We start from the raw sequence: 15,336 nt of genomic DNA, 5'->3' as shown, positions 1-15,336 counted from the left end.
CCAAGGTCACATGGCTGGGATCCAAGCCAGGGCCCACCCACTCTGGAGTCTGTGGTGGCATTTTCTAGTATTGGAGAGTCCTCAGTGGACCGCTCAGCAGAATTAGAGGCTTTTTCAATATAAAAGGGGGGCGGGGCCGAGATTCCTCTCAATGCCTGTTGTGTTCTCTGGAACTCAGGGAAAATTTTGGCCCTTAGTCACTGCTGCAGGAAAGAGAGAGACCCTGGCACTCCTCCTGTGCACCTTTCTCGGGGCGGGGTGGGTGGGGGGGCGGCACAGAGAGCTCCTCTGGTCTAGAAGCGCTCTGCAGGTGTGCTGAGTGGCAGGTCCCCATGCAACGGACCTCATGCGGCAGAGGACTCTCTTCACTTTCATGGAAGTGGAGAGCGCCACATCGTCCAATGGATGGCCGCACTGAAGGTGAAGGATTACAGAGAGGTGACATGGCACATAGGTGACCTGGAATAGACCTTGAGAAAAGTGAGTCCTCGTGGCTCTGATTCAGTTAATTTCAATAACTTTTATCTTTTTTTTAAACTAGCTTAGAAACTTAGAGGTTAAACGATAATAACGGTACATACCAAAAAATATACATGTAGAGGTTTAAACGATGTGCAAAAATAGGGATCGTCAGAGGAGGAGTGGAGTATCACTTTCTGCTTCAACAGTTTCTCCTCTTGACTTTTTCCCTTGGGTAAGTTTCCATCTTCCCAGTCAACTCAGTTCACTTGGTGCTATTGCTTTCCTTTTATGAAAATTATTAATTCTGGGGATTTGATCAGAACAGACTTGAAAACACCACCCTCCAGTTGCAAATATCAGGGAATCTGGACATTGCCTTTTCTAGGCTAAAGTAATTTGCCCCACCTCTACCCCACCATGGTCAGCCTCTTCCACTTCCCAGGTCTCCCTTCCCAGTCTGTGTCCGGCAGACGTGCACACGCACCCACGCACACACATGTGCATGCATACATATGCTTGCACACGTTTTTGACTGCGTGTTAGTAGGTAAAGAAAGGCCAGCATCATCTAGGCTGGGCCACAGGCCTGTCTGGTTTAAATCTACGCTGCCTGGGAGATCTGGGGTAATAAGTGAGTGACAACAGGTGCACATTTCGTTACACCCTCTGAACTCAGCCCATAGTTCTTTCTTTGATTCTTTCCACCCAACACCCTTGCCTGAGTTGTGTCCAGTAAATTTTATAGCTGCATGATCCTGTATCAGAGCCGAAGGGAGATTTATTTTTTTCTCTTCACTTGACTAAACAGTGCCTAAGTCAAAACCCCACTTCCTGCCTCCTCCTCACTCCTTAAGAAGTAATAAGGAATAACCCCAGGCCAGAAGCTGCTGGGTCCAGTGTCTTCAGTCTTGCACATGAAGAGCTAATTTTCTGGTCCCATTTTAGAAAAGCCAAGAATTAACTTGCAGAGAATTAGCCATAATTGGGGAGAAAATAATTACTCGGCTTTTTCTGCCCTGTGATAACTGGAGCCCCATGCAGATCTTTCATTGCAGTGTCCACGCCCACTTCTATTTAAAACAAAGTATTGCTCCAGGGGCCTTGAAAGCCCAATCTCAGTGTTCTCAGGGCTACATTTTTGTGCAAACTACCCTAAATCTTGGCGTCAAAGAGGGATTTGTTTCATGTCTTTTTGGTGCAAAGTCCCAGGGCAGTGAGACATTTTATGTCCTATTTGCAAAGGAGAATGGCTTTTGCAGGTGTCAGGTACCTTCATGGGCCCTGCAGGAAAGCTTAAGTTTGGGCCAGATCACTGTTCCTTCAGGAACAGGCAGTGGTCTGAGAAGAGAATCATTTCTGAGAAGGTCCTGTGTCTTCAGGACCTTTTTCTGTTTTGAAACATGCCCAGTTGCCTCTCTTTTCCAGTGTGTGAAGTTAAAAAAAAAAAGTTTTTTTTAAGATTCCTGGCTCACAATAAACATGCAGAGGCAGTGGACCTTTTCTTTATTATTGGAGGTGACCTGAAGACAGTTTGTCAGATACCTTAGTCCCATCAGAGTACAATGAAATGTCATACCTTCCCAGGATTTAAACACCCCCTCTCCACTGATGGCTCCACGATGTAAATGTCCTCGCTGCTCTCCTGAACGCCAGACTGAGGAGCAAGCTTATCGCCAGAGACCTCTATCTGCTGCCTCATAGGCCTCTCCACCCCAAGTGATTTTCCCTGAAATAAATTTGCTTTTCTTCCTGTGTTTCCTATTGTGGTGAAGGAACTGTCATCAGTTACGCAAACCAAAAGCCTTGATATGCCATACCTTCTGTATCTCTTACTGTTACCTAAATAATGGGCAAAAATTATGATGTGGCCTTTTCAGTCTCTGGGGGATCTATTACCCTCCTAACTGGGCTCCTTGGCTCCAGCCATCCTCCCTGCCTGTCCCCTAGCTTCTACCCCACCTCACCTCACCACTCCTTATTCCCCCACCTCCACCCAACTGATAACCCAGCCCACCTCTAGCCTTTGTCTTTAAATGCAGATCTGATATTCCTTACCTGTTTGAAACCTTCCTGTGGTATCCCCATGCCTGCAGGATTTAAGTCTTCCCTCCTAGTGTGGCAGATAAGGCCCATGGTAACCCAGCTACTCCCTGACGCTCCTGTGTCCTGCCCCATCACTCTCCTGCTAGGTGAGATCCAAAGCTTCATTCTCTCTCAGCTTGATTCTCTTCCAACTCTTTGTACTTTTGCATGTACTGTTTTCTCTGCTAGTAATGGCCTTTCCTTAACTGGTCTACCCAGCCCACAGCTATACTTCTGTATTATTAGGTTATAGTATTACTGGTGGTTTAAGTAAGATAGCTTCCTTCTTTCTCACATGGCAGTCCAGAGAGCGATACTTTCCATGAGATGCTCCAGGAAGGCAGGTGGCTTTTGTATTGAACCATCCTTAATGTGATGCCCTTGTCTGTATGATCCATGGTGGCTTTCAGCCACAACCTCTTTCCACGGATGACAAAGAAATACACCTTATCCTATTACAGGCCCATTTTAGATGCTGTACCATCTCCACTTCCCTGTCCTTCATGCCTCCTGGCTCTCTGGTACTCTGCCCTCTAACAGCAGTGGTGATGGTGACGGTGGTGGTGGTAATAGTAGATCTCTAGTCCAAGTTGTAAGAGTAGTAGGAAGAGTAGGGGGAGGAGTAGAGATAGTATCATGATCTTCCATTCACAGTGTCAGAAGAAACAAAGGTTAAATGACCCGGCCAAGACACAGCTAGTAAGTAAAGGGCAAAGCCAGCATTTGAACGCAGAACCCTCTTACTTCGAAGCCCAGTGTTAGGCTGTGGTTGCTTTTAGTCCCATCCCACTGAGTGACAATTGTTTCTTTACATGGTTATCTCTCCCACTAGCCTGAACTCCTTGAGAAAAAGGACTTAATCCATTTCGCCTTTATATTTGCAGAGCTTAACGCAAGGCTGAGCATGTAGTCATCACTCAGTAAATATTTCAGACATTGAAATCAGGGTTTCTTAACCCTGGCACTCTTGACATTTTGGACCAGATCATTCTTTGTTCTGGGGCTGTTCTGTTGTGCACTGTAGGATGGTTAGCACCATCCTTGGCATCTACACGCTAGATGCCAGTAGCATATCCCTTTACCCTTCCACCTCCCCAAGGAAAACCAGAAATATCTGCAGACATTGACAGCTGTTTCCTGGGAGGCAGAATCTCTCTGTTTAAGAATCACGGATTTAAATTAAATGTCGGCCAAGGAGCTGCAAGTACTGACATCCAGAAAGGGCATCTTCAGGGTTGGTGAGGCTGCTGGGTCTCTCTAGGATGATGATGTCTTTTCTAGGCCTCTGTATGTCTGGAGCAGAGAGTAGGCTTGCTGCACTCGCAGGCTGTCATGGAGGCAGCTGGGAGGATCTCCTGGAGTGTGCCAAGCCTTCTTGGGGAATACCACCGAGGGTCTTTCTGGAAGCAGACCTCGCTGGGCCATGCAGGCCTGCTGTCTGGCATGCCATCACCTGGCGAAGTCTCATCACCTTAACCAAAAATACGCTTTTGTAACTCTGGCAAAACAGGAGCCGTGTTCTGTTCTCTTTTCTAATTCCAGATGTGTCACTGACACATGGAGCCCAGCGAGAACTCTGTTGGGAGCCCAAGTCTCTCATTCTTCGCCAGCTCCCTTGTCCTGATTTTCTCGCTGTCTGAGCCAGTCTAGGTTCTGTTACCCACATGGTGGGCAGTGCCTGGGTAGCATTTTCACCTTCCTTATCCTCAGGCCTGTAGCATATGGCAAGGAGAAAACTTTATAGGTTATCTCACTAATGGGGTTAACCCTTCCCCACTTGCAATGCCTTTATTGATGACCAGAGTCGGGAATTCAAAATCCACCATTTATTAGCTCCATCTCTTTGAGCAGTAAACTTAGTTTCTTTGACTCTTTTGTTTGTCTGCAAAATAGAGTAACCTCTTTGTTCAAGCTACCCCCGCAAAGTTCTAAGAGCAGAATAAGCTAATCTATGCAGAAGGCTTAGACTCCCTAGTATGATAGACTATGAATGTACCTTTGGCATCCAGGGAGCCTACAGCATCCTCATTCATGGGCACTGGGTTGGTTCTAAGTTCAGTTAAGGCAGGCTCTGTGTCTCTCTTTCTCTCCCAATTCCCAGTACCTAGAAGGTATTCAGTGAACAAGTGGTGAATGACTTGTATGAAGAAAAGTGAGGAAGTCTGACCCTGTGGTGTCCATTGCTCTGGTGGGGGGCGGGAGGGGGGAGGGAGGGTTATTGTGTGGTTTGTGTGTCACTTATATTTGTGACAGACACCCCAAACAGTCACACTTTGAGGAGTTCAGTGTTCACTTGGGGTCACAAACCTCAATGCCTGTAGAGGTAGTACACAGGAAAGTGTGAGACAAGATGGTGTGGGGAGGGACCCCCACATATGCAACCTGAAGACATTCATAGTCACGTGTTTTGAAGTCCCTTCATCAGCCAACAAAATATGTCTCTGGGCCAGTTTAGGTCTTCAGTCAACAATTTTGCAGCTCCTAATTTACACAGTACCTAGGATAAACCTGGATAGGTGCTGGCAGATAAAGATGAGGAGCCTGGACTCCAGTAGCACAGATGGACAGGAAACGAACCACGAGAATAGCCAGGAAACATTCAGAGCTCGGCCAAGCCCTGTTCCACATCCTTTATGAATGGCAACCTGTATTTAGCCCTCACAGAGGCCCAGTGTGGGGTAGGGGACGTTAGTTTACGGAGGACAGTTGAGTTGCTTGCCAGGGTCATGAAGCCGGTAGCTGGCTAATAATAAAGTGGAAAGTGCTGTTTCCAGTGATGAGAGAGAGCACGGAAGCCCCCCTTTTAGATCTCACCCCTTCCCCCTTTGCCCATTTCCTATCCCTCCTCCACACAGCAGCCTGAGTGTTCTTAACCTGTAACTGAGGTCATGTCACTCAGCAGCTCACCAGTTGGCGCTGTAACGTCCCCACTCCACTGAGGCGCGTGCCCTCGGGATGCCACCTCCCTCGCCAGCCCGGCCCTCCTCTTCGTGCTCTATGCTCAGCTGCGCTTGCACAGGTGGACGGTCCCCTCCCCCCGCCCCCAGATCTTCACAGTCACTCTCTTCTCTGCCCAGCTCTCTCCTTACGATGAAGGACCCTTCTCATTCCTCAGGCCTCAGCTCCGGTGCCCTCTCCTCAGAGGCCTTCTCTGCCCATCCTGCCCAAAGGTTACTCTCTTCCTGTCGCCCACGAGTGTGCTGTGTCTGATGCCCCTGCTAGAATATATGCACTGGGAGCACAAGGACTTGTCTTATTCCCTGCCGCATCCCACCGTGTGACACAGTGGCAGGCACCAAGTAGATGCACAATAAGTACTGGGAGAGACAACACATCCCCGAAGACGTTAGTCTCTGCAGAATCGGAGATTGGGATTTATCCAATGTCACAGAGTAACAAGTGGCCTAGTTGGGGTTTGAACTGATCAGCACGGTCCTTCGGTTGAAACCCATCATTGCCTCCCCACTGCTCTCAGCGCCTGACAGGTCTCTTGCCCTTGACGTCTGGCCCCCCAGCAACCCCTCTGGTCTCCGCTCCCACACTTAGCTACACACCCTCCCTGTGGCGACACCACGTGACAGCCCCATCCCTCAGTCAGGCCATGTCCTCTCCAATCCATGCCCTTTGTCAGTTCTCTTCCCACAGCCCTTGTGATCCTTAAAGTTTCAGCTTAAACGCACCTTCCCCGGGAATTATTTCCCAAGCTCCTAGACGAGATTGGGGCACCCCCCCCTCAAGTGACCTTCACTGCATTTTTCACAAATGCCCTCATCTTCTCTTCTGCCCGTGCCCCACGCATGGCAGCCTGTTCATCCTACTCATCTCTGTGGACCCAGGAGCCCCCCCCCCCCCCCCCCCCCCCCCGGCCTGGCAGGTGGCATGTGCTAAATAAACATTTGTCAAGGGAATGAGTGAGTTAATGGATAAATAAAGAGTGAGCGAGTGATTGAAGAGCTCCTCACCCTACATCTATCCCACCCCCCCTCCTCTGGGGAGCCTCACCCAGGATAAGATTTCCCGGCCCAGGCAGGCGCTTGCCCCTTGTGGATGTCTCCCCTTTATCTGCTAACAGAGAAATTGAACCACAGGGGCAAGGGAGCCTTGCATTTGTCTTGTCACAACACAGGAGAGGGAAGAACTTGGGCTTTTCCTGTTATAACTCGGACTAAAATTAGCTCGCTGGGGGCGATCTTTGTTTACCACGGCCTGAGGCCACTGTGCTTGTAGGAAGGTCAAGAGAAACTGGACAGGAGGTGGGTGTTTACAAGTTCTGTCCAAACTGACCCATAATACCACACCACAGGCCCTCGTTTCCCTGACCCCTTGCTTAGTTAGGGCTGAGGAGGCCACTCGAGAAACTTAAGACATTAGTTTCTGTCTTTGAGGAAGGATCCAGAACCCAGGGTGTCTTCCTCCATGTCAGTATCTCACCAGGTTGTTACGATGCCACCTCCTTAGTAGCTTCTCTTCTTCCTCACGGCCCTTGGTGATGGGGTGGGGGGGCGCGGGGGTCAGAGTTCTGTTGTTTCCTAAGGAGTTCTATGGCTTAATTTGTGTTATATGTGAAGATACCCGCCATGACCGCCAGATTGGATGTTCCTCTGAATTGGTGGTTGGGTCAAAGTTCCCTACCGAGATTCAGCCAGAAGGAAAGGTGTGGAGGCAGAGATAAACCCACCTTTGAGGTAATTAACAGTGATAACACCACCCACCCTGTGGTGGAGCTCTCTCTACAGGCCAGGCACTCACTGAGCACACAGTCTAGACCCTTCTAGACTAGCCATTCCAAATCATGGTAAGATCCAGAGATCACTTACTAGCTTATCTTTGGGTCTCCTGTACCTTATTATTAAAGCTTAGAGGAGGCACACAAAACCTTGTGAGTTTGGTTTTTAGTTTTGTTTTTGGTTTGGTTTTTTTTAGCTAATAAAAGTATTTGAGACCTAGAACTTCATTGGTTTCTAATCCCACCAACACAACTACTCATGTATGCACATCTAACTATATACACAGGTATAGGGACTTATAAAAAGTTACGCAACTGGTATCTGCTAGGGAGCATCTGGAAAAGGAATCACAGTTGCTGATACGAGTGAGTAATTTTGGCAGTGCAACTGTGCATCGGTTACCTCATTTATTTTCTTCTTACCAGGACTGTTGTGAGGCAAAAATCAGATGAGTCAAAAGTGCCCAAGAAGGTGCTGGGCTCAGAGCTGACAGGACACGTCCTGTTCCTTTGATCAGTGTGGCTGCACCCTGGTTGGGACCCTGCCTTTCCCCTCCCTCCATCTTTACTGGAAAACCCTGATTCATCCTTCAGGTGTCCACTTAGAGTCCTTTCCTGACCCTCAGAGTAAATTTGGCCCCTCTTATGTGATTTCATGGTACCTGCACTTTTCCCACTGATGGCAATTGTAAGTATTTATTTGTAATAAATAATTGTATTTGTATGTTAAATTGTAATTAACAATTGTATGTAATTGTATGTTAAATACTGGCCTCTCCTCCTTCATTCTGATTCAGGAGGGTGGCTAATACCGTATCTAAATTCCTTCTGTGACTGGCCTTCAGACTGTGAACAGGCATTCAGACTGACTTTCACCAGGGTCAGCATTAGACACTTCCCTGCCGTTAAGTCCTTTAAAGTTATTTTTACTTTTTATTGGCAAAAATTTTCAAGGCAGACATCTATAAACAGAATAGAAATTTCAGGTACCTATTACGTGTCGAGGCTGAGAATACATTTGCCCTGCATCCTACTTCCTAAGTGTTGGGTCCGGTGACTGCTTAGCTGGGGAAGTGGTTGATAGAACTTGATGCTGGTGTTGTAAACGTGTCAGTAGGCGGCTCCCTCTGGAGAAAACGTCCATGTGCACGTGTGCCTGTGTCAGTGATTGCTCCGATGGACGGGCGCGAAGGTAGGGATTTCACTTAAGACGTTCTAGTTGTTGGTTTTGACAGAAATTCCACTGAAGACGTGAATATTTCAGACCCTTTCTCAATCCAGAGTGGTATGAGGCTCAGGGGAACTGAATGCCTCTTTGGAGGGAATCTGAGCCAATTGATAAGCTGACCAGAGATTCCTGTCATGGTGTAAAGCCTGCCCTTTCCACGTGGTCTCTGTATTGGTCAGGGAGCGATCTTGGGGTTTCGGAAGAGACTAATCAATGTGGAGATTTTCTGTTCAGTTTGATGCACAGATTTCAGTAGTACCTGTGTCTGTGTATGTGTGTGAGTGTTTAAATGTGGTAAGTTGTTAAGGTGAACAAATATGAGTGCTGCTAATAATAGATACTGTTTATTGAGGGCCTACGTGGGTCAGTTGCTGTGCTAGGGTTTTGTTTTATTTTGTTTTTTTAATATTTTATTTATTTGTTTGAAAAAGAGAGTGAGAGAGAGATTATGAGCAGGGGGAGCTGCAGGCTGAGGGAGAGAGAGGAATAGGTTCCCCACTGAGCAGGGAGCCCAATGTGGGGCTCCATCCCAGGACCTGGGATCATGACCCGAGCTGAAGGCAGACGCTTAACCAGCTGAGCCACCCAGGCATTCCCCGTGCCAGGTTTTTTTGTTTTGTTTTGTTTTACAGTATATCTATTCCTCACAACAAGGTTTTAGGCTCGTGTCCTTACCTCCATCTTAGATGGGAGAAAAAAATGCAGAAATTCAGAGACTTACCCAAACCTAATTACATAGCCAGGGGCAAAGCAGGGATTTAAATCTATGCCCGCCAATTTCCAAAGCCTTTGCCTTTTCCATAATATTAACAGAGTACCCTAAAACATTCTGTTTATTTGAGAGCTAAGTACCAGTTGGGAACTTACTCCTTTATTTCATTGGACAACCCAGAATGCTCTACAAATTCTGTTGACATAGCTGACTCTAAGGTTTAGGCATGTCATAGATTTTTAAACAATGACTGGCATCGGTGTTGCTCTCCTTCTGGTTTGGAAAGATTTTTCGGAATCAGGTATCTATTGTGATAACATTTTTAAACCCTTACTCAAAGTGCCAAGTCCATCTCATTAGCTGTTCTTCTACTAGGCAATCAAATCCATATTGGTCCCTTATGGATCCATTACAGTGGATGGGAAGCCAAAGGTTTTATATGTGTTTGGCAGCTCTCAGTTAATTGCCTAATTGTGACTTTCCAATATTAGGATTTCTGTTAAAAAATAATACTCTAATAAATTTGGCCTGATTTAATCCAGCTGAGGGGGAAATAATTAGGAAATGAATTTATTTTACTTCAGGGATAATAAATATCTCTTGCCTCACATTTGGAGGTTTACATAGTGGGTCACTTACATGACTCAAGCCAACTTTCAAGTTTTTTATTTTTAATCTCCCAACACCTACCTTTGTTCAGATTAAACAAGGACATTGCCTGTTCCCAGGCATGATTCACGTATTCATATGTCTGTGTCTTTGTCTTAAGGTTTATAACATATACCATTTTATGAATTTTTAATACCCACCTCATAATCTACTTCTTCCTTAAATTTTGTCCAGCGCTTGACAGCTGTACTACATGTTGTCTTTCTATTCTTTTTACTCCATTGGTGCTTCCATCACAGTAATTGATGGGCTCGTTTTTTCTCCAGTGGACTGAGGATCAGGACTCATGTTTTATCTCCATGCTCCTGACACCTTGCACAGAATTTGCACTTCATAGCCACTCAATATATTTTATTAAATTGAAATTTAAAAGGAAACTTGTGTGCTTTTATTTAAATAAGGCCATAAATTTGGCACGACTGTCTTCATGAATTCGAAATTCTCAGAAATGCTGTTCTTCAGTATTGTTCTTTTGTGGCAATCAAAGAGGTTGGCTTTACAGTAAATGAAGTGAACCACAGAATCTTCGAACCAGAATTGTAACACTAATAATGATAAAAACAGCAGAAGTCATCTATGTAATGCAGTTTCTTCTCTTCAGTCCAGACAATTCCCTGGTCAGCTGAGGGTGATGGGGGCTCTTCTTTCTCAAAGAGCCCTTTAAAGAAGACCATCATCTTCTCATTCCAACTCCTCATGTCTCCTGGCCCTGTAAGTTAGGCAGCTTTCCCTCTGTTAATCTGAATCCTCCCTTTCTGAAATTTATGCTCATTGCTTTCATAGAAATGAAAAACAGCTGCTTTCAACTGAAAATATTTCCCTTCCTAAAGATGGTTATTCCATCATTCCATATCCTTCTCTTCCCCTGGTGTAATTCTCCCTTGCATCTGACATTCTTCTTTTTCTCTCCATTTCCAAACTATTGGAATGCTACTTTGTTAATTTATTGGACTTTTGCTTAAAAAAAAAAAATAGGCGAGGTATGATTAGTAAGTGATCACTGATTTCAGGTGTACTTGGAAATACATCTCACACTGTTAAAATTAGTCGAACCAGCCAGATTGGTGGGTGACTGCAATACTATGACCCAAGTTGTATATGGGGGTGTCTTTTTAAGCCTGCCATCAACCATTCCCATTTCAGTTTCTCCAGTTGCTTAATTTATAAGACATGATTTATTTGTCATAAACTGCTGTGCAGGGTTCAAAAGAAACAGAAATAATGCACAAGGGAAATAGAGTAAATTTAGGCCATTTTTTTTTTTTCAGATCTGGTTTATAAATAAGTCTTTCTCAATTAGAAAAACATATGATAATTCTCTTGGAGATAAAAAAAAGATCATGGTACACTCCGAGTGCACTCTTACCTTTCTGTATGGTTTCCCAAATAAGAAAGCCCTCAAGCTCCTTCATTGAAGCTGGTTATTAAGGATAGCAAACAGGCAACTTCCTTTTTTTAGTTTAGCAAGGATATTGGTTGACACTTGAACAGAAGCCTTTGGTTCCTTTTGTTTGTTGATTGTTTTGTTTGTTTTTAGTATTTAAAATCTCAGCATTACAGACTGATTTGCCATGGAAGAGCTCCAGTGCAGTGCTCAAAGCAGACTTCCTCAGCAAGAATAAAATGGGTATATTTGTATGCAGTAGTAGGTTAAAGAGGACATCAGTGACAGGTGTCGAGTCAGCAGACATTTATTAAGCATCTTCTATGTGTCAGCCTTCCTCAGAAGCCGAGGATGCAGAAAGTACCATCCTTCTGGTTTACGGTCCAGGGTGGGAGAGAGGACAGTTGAGCCAGCATTAAAATGCAGTAGGTGCCACAGCGGGGAACACTGGAAACATAGTCGTCCACACCGTTGGACGAATTCCCGAAGGGTGGTTCTGAAGATGATTAAGATTTACCAGGGCTAAGTAAGGTGAAGGTGTTTCAGGCATGACCAAGCACAGAAGTGAGAGTGGGCATTCCCATCCTGGAAGCTGCAGGTGTGTTTCAGCCAGAGAAGAGGCAAACCAGGGATGCCCTCATACTCCTTACCCTGGGATCCCTAGGATACACATCTTAGGCAGGTTTTCATTTGTCTCTGGTATTTCAGCGAGGTTTCTAGAACCTCCAGAGTTAGTTTCTCTAGCCTTCTGTGCTCCCCTAGACCATTGTGTATACCTGTATGAAGACCCTTCTTAAATTAGTTTTTGCATTTCCCCCTGCATGTCTGTCTTTGCCTTCTATCCTTGGCACTACTCAAGGGAAGAGATCTACTCCTCACCTCTGTATCTCTGTGGCACCGCGCTCAGTGCTGGCAAAAATATGTTTGGGGAATAATGAACCACTCCATGAATGAGTAGAGTGTTCTGAGTGGCTTTGCTCTTAACTTTGAGGAGGGGGCCCAGTTTGGGCCCAGTATTGGCATGTAAGTTCAAGATATAAACCAAGAATTTAAATATATAAAACTCAGTTTTATGTTGAGTCGAGCAGGGCTGAGCTGGGTGGTTTATGTCATTAAGTTCATTTAGGTCAGATAATGCTCATGAAGTTAGAGCTGAAGACCCATCTTATTTGTAGTGTTCTTAGCACTGCATCAAAGCGATTTTTCATTTGAATATTTCTTTCATTGATATTTTCTTTCTCAGAGGAGGCTATGAAATGACGATGAGGAGGATGCTCACTTTGATGAAAACAAGAAGAAAAATTACCACCTTTTGTTGGGCGTGTGCTGTGTACCAGGGACTGTGCTACATGCTTTATGTAGATTAACTCCATTTTATTGAGTTTATGAGGCAAGTTACTATTTATCTAGTCCCATTTATCTGGTACTATTGCTTGCCTTAATAGATGAAGAAAATGAAGTACAGGGAGGATCTCTCACTCACTAGTGAATGTGATGGCATCACCATGTCTGACCCAGAACCTGTCGCTTGTACATGCTCAGTAGTTTCTTCCTCATATCAGCAGTAAAATCAGGAGCCTGGAAGAGTCCTTAGCAGTCAGCTATTCTATCTCCTTCCAGAGGCAGGATCATTCTGGAATTGAATTCTTTGCTATATACACTGTACCCGAAAGGTCTCTATACCCTCTGTCTACCTGATGAGCTCCTCCCCATATTTCAGGACTCACAGCTCAAGCTACTCCTCCTAAGGAGTATCTAATATTGCCCTCCTTGTCTTGGTGTCCCTCTTATCTGTGAAATGCCCCTATCACACAAGGGGCATGTTCCTGGAGGCGGTGTATATAGTAGTTAAGGACCTGGGCTCTAAAGCTAACTGTTCGGGGTCAAGTGACAGCTCTACCCATGTCAGCAGCTGATCTTAGGGGCTCTTCTGCCCCTGAGAGACTGTGAGTCCCTTGGCCTCAAGGGATGATATTTACTCTGAGTGGCTTAGATGGCTAAGTTACAAAATCACCATGTTCTTGACATTAATAGCAAACCTGATTGCATCTTCCTGAAGAGCAGACGCACTGTTTCTGCCAGTTTCTGAATCTTGATCCTTGAAGGACATTTGAGAAGTGAGGTTGGTTGGTTGGTTGTTTTTTAATACACTTTAATTTTTTAGAGCAGTTTTAGGTTCATAGCACAATTGATTGGAAGGTACAGAGATTTCCCATTCTCCCCCCACTCCCACACATGCACAGCCCACCCCCCATCCACATTTTCCACCAGAGTGGTGCAATCACTACAAGTGATGAACCTACGTTGACACATCATCATCACTTAAAGCCCATGGCTTACATTACTTTTTTTTTTTTTTTGGAGATTATTTATTATTGAGAGAGATTTTATTTATTTATTACTGAGAGAGAGAATGAGTGGTAGGGAGGGGCAGAGGGAGAGAGAGAGAGAGAGAGAAGCAGACTCCCTACTGAGCGGGAAGCCCAATTCGAGGCTCGATCCCAGGACCTGGAGATCATGATCTGAGCCAAAGGCAGACGCTTAACCCACTGAGCCACCCAGGCGCCCCCCATGGCTTATATTACTGTTCACTCTTGGTGTTGGACACTCGATGAGTTTGGACGAACGTATGACATGTATCCACCATTATAGTATCATATGGTTTCATTGCTAAAAATCCTCTGTGCTCTGCCTGTTCACCCTCTAGAAACTAGTTTTGAGGCTGTTTTTCTCTTTGTTTCTTTTTCTTTTCCGTTTCATTTTCCAGTTCCTTGCCTTTCCTTCCTTTTCTTAGAGACAGGATATCTTGAAAGTTTTGAAAACCTCACGTCTGTTCCCTGTCCCCATGGACACTTGCCTGGCTTCTTGCCCCCTCTTCTCCATGCAGACTAACCATCCGTCTGATTGACAAATCCTTTCTTTCGCCCTCTGAATGCCTTCGGTCTGCTCACTGTGAACCCTGAGTCCTAGAAGCCACTGCCATCTTTTCATGCTAATTTTACGTATTTCTACTCCAACTCATTGTGAGTTGGCCTCACAGCTTGAACTCTCGAAAGCAGTGTTCCTTTTTGCCCCTTGAGGGAGCATCTCACTGTTGTCCTTGTGTCCTGGACTATGGTGTGCATCTCTTGAACATCTTAAGTTTTAGCAGAACATCTTCATGGGAAACCTAAGGCAGCTACTTATTTACCCCCTAGATCTCTGTGTTTCTTCATCTGTTTTTATTATTATATTTTTCCTTCATTAAGAAAAGGAGGTAACAGACAAGATAGACACAGAGAAATCAAATATCTCAAATATTTTACACTCTTTCACATGCTCTAATTGATTTGTAAATATTCATGAATGGGCCTGAAAAAGCGCATATTGGACCAGTGTAGACTTTTAATCCATCAGACCAGGGTTTAAACTTCTGCCTTGCTCTTTCGTAATGTATGACCTCAAATGAGTTACCCAACCTTCGTGAGCCTCAGTTTCCTTCTCTGTTGAATGGAGATACTGATAGCGTCCTTACCATTTTGTTGTGGGAACACTTGCAAATAACCTACATAAAAGTACTGGCATAGTGCATGGTCTGTGGCGGGGACTTATGACCTGTCCCTAGGTTCCTTCCCTTCCCCTTTTACTCCCCCACCTCTCATTTTGCTTCTAATCATTATCATCCTTATTTTTTAGGAGATAAATGCAAGTCCATGAGTCCAGGGGCTTCCCCAAAAGCTTAGAATGTTTTGGCAGTGACTTGAGGATCTTTTGTTTTCTGACTCTTAGATCTCTTTTTCCTTGGGGTCATGGGAAAACTCCCTGAACTTGATTATTTATTCACTTCTTTCATGCTCCCCATATTGTCACAGCCATGTTCAAACCATGTTATCGGCAGGTCTCACTGAAAAGGCAATTTAATATTGCCCTGCGTTGCATCATTGCATATATTATTTCGGTCTGTCACGGACCTGTCAGCAAGGCTTGATGAAGTGCAGAGCCAATAGTACCAAGCCTGAAATCTGACAGCTCTTTCGAAGAAGCGGCTCTGATTGGTACGGGGATATTTCTTCAGAAATAAGGCCGTCTTGGTGT

At 45.1% G+C, this 15,336-nt stretch overlaps 1 protein-coding gene across 20 annotated transcripts in view; it reads left to right on the top strand.

The window, feature by feature from the left end:
- FGGY (FGGY carbohydrate kinase domain containing) overlaps positions 1–15,336 on the top strand; it is a 393,096-nt gene that overhangs the window by 116,127 nt on the left and 261,633 nt on the right. Inside the window, exon 1 of one of the 20 annotated variants that reach the window (XM_035018445.1) lies at positions 10,524–10,589. The exons of the other annotated variants lie outside the window; for them this stretch is intronic. The gene's annotated coding sequence lies outside the window, so the exon portion shown is untranslated. Of the gene's footprint in view, positions 1–10,523; positions 10,590–15,336 lie in introns of those variants that run through there. 20 annotated transcript variants of the gene reach the window in all.

Source organism: Mirounga leonina, unplaced genomic scaffold, assembly GCF_011800145.1.
Source record: "Mirounga leonina isolate KUSES-001 unplaced genomic scaffold, KU_Mleo_1.0 Mir_173, whole genome shotgun sequence".
Classification (NCBI taxonomy): Eukaryota; Metazoa; Chordata; class Mammalia; order Carnivora; family Phocidae; genus Mirounga; species Mirounga leonina.
Note: the sequence above shows the minus strand (reverse complement) of the source record. Positions and strands in the feature narration are given on the sequence as shown.